This window comes from Salvelinus sp. IW2-2015, unplaced genomic scaffold (genome assembly GCF_002910315.2).
Source record: "Salvelinus sp. IW2-2015 unplaced genomic scaffold, ASM291031v2 Un_scaffold1485, whole genome shotgun sequence".
Lineage (NCBI taxonomy): Eukaryota > Metazoa > Chordata > Actinopteri > Salmoniformes > Salmonidae > Salvelinus > Salvelinus sp. IW2-2015.
Window position 1 is genome coordinate 167,958 of NW_019942939.1, and position 5,309 is coordinate 173,266.

At 39.6% G+C, this 5,309-nt stretch overlaps 1 pseudogene; it reads left to right on the plus strand.

Moving 5' to 3' along the window:
- The first annotated feature begins 1,626 nt into the window (after window positions 1-1,626).
- On the plus strand, window positions 1,627-4,766 carry LOC139024418 (UDP-glucuronosyltransferase 1A5-like; annotated as a pseudogene).
- The last annotated feature ends 543 nt before the right edge of the window (window positions 4,767-5,309 follow it).

Sequence of the window (5,309 nt, forward strand, 5' to 3'; positions counted from 1 at the left end):
GTTTTCACTTTGGAAAAAATCGTGCCCAAATTAAACGGCCTCGTACTCTGTTCTAGATCATACAATATGCATATTATTATTACTATTGATAGCCTGCATGTGCTTCTGTAGGCAAGTTAAGCAGACAAACCTGCAGTGCTTCTGTAGGCAAGTTAAGCAGACAAACCTTCATGTGCTTCTGTAGGCACGTTACGAAGACAACCGTCATGTGGCTTCTGTAGGCAAGTTATTCAGAAAGTATTCAAAACACCTTTCTTTTTTCCACATTTTGTCGTGTTACAAATTGGGATTCAAATGGGTTTAGTTGTCATTTTGGTCAACGATCAACACAAAATGCACTGTAATTTTCAAAGTGGAAGAAAAATTCTAACATTGTTATAAAAAATATAAAAAAGTTATGAAAGTAAATCTTGATTAGATACCGTAAGTATTCAACTATTCAAGGATTCAGCGCCCTGAGTCAATACATGTTAGGAATCATCTCTCACAGCGATTACAGCTGTGATTTGGATATGTCTCTAAGTGTTTTGCACACTTGGATTGTACAATATTTGCACATTATTCTTTTTTAAATCCTTCAAACTCTATCAAGTTGGTTGTTGATCATTGCTAGACAGCCATGTTCAAGTCTTGCCATAGATTTTAAAGCAGATTTAAGTCAAAACTGTAACTAGGCAACTCAGGAAAATGCAATGTCGTCTTGGTAAGCAACTCCAGTGTCTATTTGGCCATGTGATTTAGGTTATTGTCCTGCTGAAAGGTGTATTCATCTCCCAGTGTCTGGTGGAAAGCAGACTGAACCAGGTTTCTAGCTCCATTCCCTTTCTTTTAATCCTGAAAACTCCCTTGTCCTTGCCTGCAAAATATAATGTAGACACCACCATGCTTGAAAATATGAAGAGTGATACTCAGTGATGTGTTGGATTTGGTCCAAACATAACACTTTATATTCAGGACATTGATTTCTTTTGTCACATTTTTTTTGTCACAACCTGGAGTCAGACTAGAGATGGACACAATCGTATATGTTAATGATAAGTAGGCATTTACATTGGGTGAGAGGTCAGTTATGTGACAGGTGTGTTTTACCTGAACTCACTAGTGTTATTGACCATGTAGTGGTTGAATCCCAATTGGCATCCTATTCCCTACAATAGTCTACTATGTCGACCAGAGCCCTGAGGGCCCTGGTCAAAACTAGTGTAATTTGGGAGGCACCACTATCTGTTTGTAAATCATCTACCTGGGCTATAGCAGGACTTCTATACTATCAGGTGGACTTTGAACCCTCAAACGTTCAAAGTATTGCCAGCCGATATGTAACAGTTTGCAGTCCCCTGCAGAGCGTTGGTAGTGCTATATGGACTTTTTGCACCGGTAAGCCAACTCTTAATGCATATTCTTATTCACCTACACTCAAGTAGTTTGTTATGAAAGTGTTATTAAGCTGTGCAGACAATACACTCTAATTAACTTATTGACACAAGTATATAACATAATTGTGAAGCTTAATTAGCTGTTATTTAACTATATGTAGCATGAGTGCAAGACTTGATAGGCTTTCAGGTCAATAACGTATTTTACGMCTAGATGTGACTAGTTGAAAACAAGGGACTTGTCCTCTTTTTTTTCTCTAAGCGTAGACACAATGCATTCCAGCTCTCCCTGGGGAGACCTTTCGTTGATAAGTCTGGTGTCATTTCTCCTTCTCCTTCCTGCACCGTCCTGCCATGGAGGAAAAGTCCTGGTCTTTCCTGTCGATGGAAGCCACTGGATCAACATGAAGGTGCMCAATGTTGTGTCTAGGGTTCTGTTAATGATGGATTTTTAAGCCTTGAGACAATTGAGACATGGATTGTGTATGTGTGCCATTCAGAGGGGGAATGGGGTAAGGCAAAAATATTTGAACAGGGTAATGTTAGTAGATGCCAGGCACACTTGTTTGACGTGTGTCAAGAACTGCAACGTACTGTTTACTTAGTTACATTTACCAAATCATTCCAGTTACATAGGTTTATATTATTATATATTATGTTGCAGGGCTCGACATACAGGACTGGCCGCTGGCCGGGGGAGGTTATCGGAAACTTTCAGGGCAGTCAGTCATCCATGTCAGTGGCCTGCTTGGAAACATAACAAATATTTATATATATACTAACACACTCATACATCTACACACCTATCATCAGGTTTTTCTTTATTTTTACTGTTTTCTACATTGTAGAATAATAGTGAAGACATCAAAACTATGAAATAACACATATGGAATCATGTAGTAACCAAAAAGTGTCAAACAAATAAAAATAGATTTTAGATTATTCAAAGTAGCCACACTTTGCCTTGATAACAGCTTTGCACACTCTTGGCATATAAAATATTATTTGGTTTTGTTTAACATTTTTTGGTTACTACATTACATTACCTTGCATCTTGCTACAAATATCAAGTTATGAAAGTTTAATGTTTTTCTGTCAAAATGCTCTGAGTCAATCAATCTGTTTTTATTTGCACACAGTATAGGTGTAAAACATTTCCAAACTAAATTTGTAAATAGTACTGAAGTAGTTTTCTGCCGATACTTTTTTACTTTTACTTGAGTAGGTTCTTAGTTAAGTACTTTATAAGTACTTTTACTTAATTTTGGATTTTCAGTACTATGGCCACCTCTGCCAGTGGGCATTTACCGTATGGTGTTCTGATTAATGATGTTTCTGTGTTTCTGATTGATGATGTTCTGTGTTCTGATGTGATGTTCTGATTGATGATGTTCTGTGTTCTGATTGATGATGTTCTGATTGATTATGTTCTGTGTTCTGATGATGATGTTCTTGATTGATTATGTTCTGTGTTTGATTGATGATGTTCTGTGTTCTGATTGATGTGTTCTGATTGATTATGTCTGTGTTCTGATTGATGATGTTCTGTGTTCTGATTGATGATGTTCTGATTGATGATTTCTGTTTCTGATTGATGATGTTCTGATTGATGATGTTCTGTGTTCTGATTGATGATGTTCTGATTGATGATGTTCAGTGTTCTGATTGATGATGATCTGATTGATTATGTTCAGTGTTCTGATTGATGATTTCAAATGAACGATTTCAACCATTTTAATCAGGCCACACCTCAACAAACCACCAAAGTGGGTTTCGGCCCTCCAGTACCGGAATGGAAGAACCCTGCATCTCAATGAGACTACTGTGTACAGTGGGCAAAAAACGTATTTAGTCAGCCACCAATTGTGCAAGTTCTCCCACTTAAAAAGATGAGAGAGGCCTGTAATTTTTATCATAGGTACACTTCAACTATGACAGACAAAATGAGAAAGAAAATCCAGAAAATCACATTGTAGGATTTTTAATGATTTTATTTTCAAATTATGTGTGAAAATAAGATTTGGTCAATAACAAAAGTTTTCTCAATACTTTGTTATATACCCTTTGTTGGCAATGACAGAGGTCAAACGTTTTCTGTAAGTCTTCACGAGGTCATCATATTCTCTAGCTTAAACTGACAGATTTTGACGCAAATGTTTCTTAGATTAATGCCTTTTAAAAGGCACATTGTTGACCGCTCTCTACAACATGCCTCTGATTTAATACAGCCCCTTTGTGAGCTTACTAACGTCACCAATGTGTAGGTACTGATCGAGGAGCTCCATGCCAGAGGCCACACCATCACAGTGGTCAGACCTCTACCAGCTGGTACATCACCGAGGAGTCACCTCTATACACCTCCATCACCATCAAGAGGAAAGATTCCTTATACAGCTACATCGAAACTTTCCTACAGAATCAACTGAAGGTATGCCTTTGTAACGTGCCTACAGAAGAACCTGAAGGTATGTCTTCATAACGTTCCTACAGAAGAACATGAAGGTTTGATGTGTCTTTATGACTTGTTGATCCATCTATCCAGCCAGCAAACCAGCCAATCAACCACCAGCCAGACATAATTTTTTATCAAAGAGGCATTCAATCTCTGTTAATGCTTAATTCAGGCTCAGAGAGAGGGGATCTTTGCTGAAGTTCTTCCAACTAACCAAGGAGTTCCTCAGTATGATAGAAGAAGCCCACACCTTGGCTGCGAGATGCTGGCTCGCATGTTCGATGACAAGGAGTTGATGAAGAGTCTCCAGGACGCTCAGTATGACATGATGCTCACCGACCCTAACATCGCTGTAGGGCTGCTGATGGCCCACTACCTCAAACTGCCTGTGGTGCTCAACGCCCGTTGGATCACCAGTGGGGAGGGCCACTTTGCCATCGCCCCTCTCTCCTGTCCTACATCCCGTCCCAGGTCTGGATTCACTGACAAGATGACCTTCGTCCAACGGGTCCAAAACATGCTGCACTACAGCATCATCGTGTATCAGCAGAGGTTCGTAGTTGGGCCGATTATGATGCAATTTGCTCCAAGTACTTTGAAGAGGGCTGTGACATCATCTCCTTGATCAGGAAGCTGACATCTGGCTGATGAGGTCTGACTTTGTGTTTGACTTCCCCGTCCCACCATGCCCAACGTCGTCTACATGGGGGGGTTCCAGTGCAAGCCGGCCCAGCCCCTGCCTCCAGAGCTGGAGGAGTTTGTCCAGAGTGCCGGGGAACATGGGGTGGTCGTCATGTCTCTGGGGACTCTTGCAATGACTTCCTGTTGATATCACAGACCAGATCGCCAGTGTGTTCGCCAAGCTGCCTCAGAAGGTATCCTGATTGTTTTGATTTTAGCATTTATATGTAAAGTTCCCGCAATGTAAGTGATGTAAATGAGAGGTATTTAACTTTTACTGCCTCAGAAACCCGGATCCGGGAGCACCCCCCCCCCCCCCCACTGACTAGCATAGCTAGCATAGCGTCACAAGTAAATTGTAGCATTAAATATCATTAAATCACAAGTCCAAGACACCAGATGAAAGATACACTTCTTGTGAATCTAGCCACCATTTCTGATTTTTAAAATGTTTTACAGGGAAGACACAATATGTAAATCTATTAGCTAACCACTTTAGCAAAAGACACCATTTTTTTACTCCACTATTTTTCCACTCCATCATAGCTATCACCAATTCGACCAAATAAAGAAATAAATAGCCACTAACCAAGAAAAACCTCATCAGATGACAGTCTGATTATATTTATTGTATAGCATAGGTTTTGTTAGAAAAATGTGCATATTTCAGGTATAAATCATAGTTTGCCATTGCAGCCACCCATCACAAATCTCCCCAAAGCGACTAGAATTACTACAGAGAGCAACGTGTATACCAATTTACTCATCATAAAACATTTCATAAAAATAGACAAAGATAG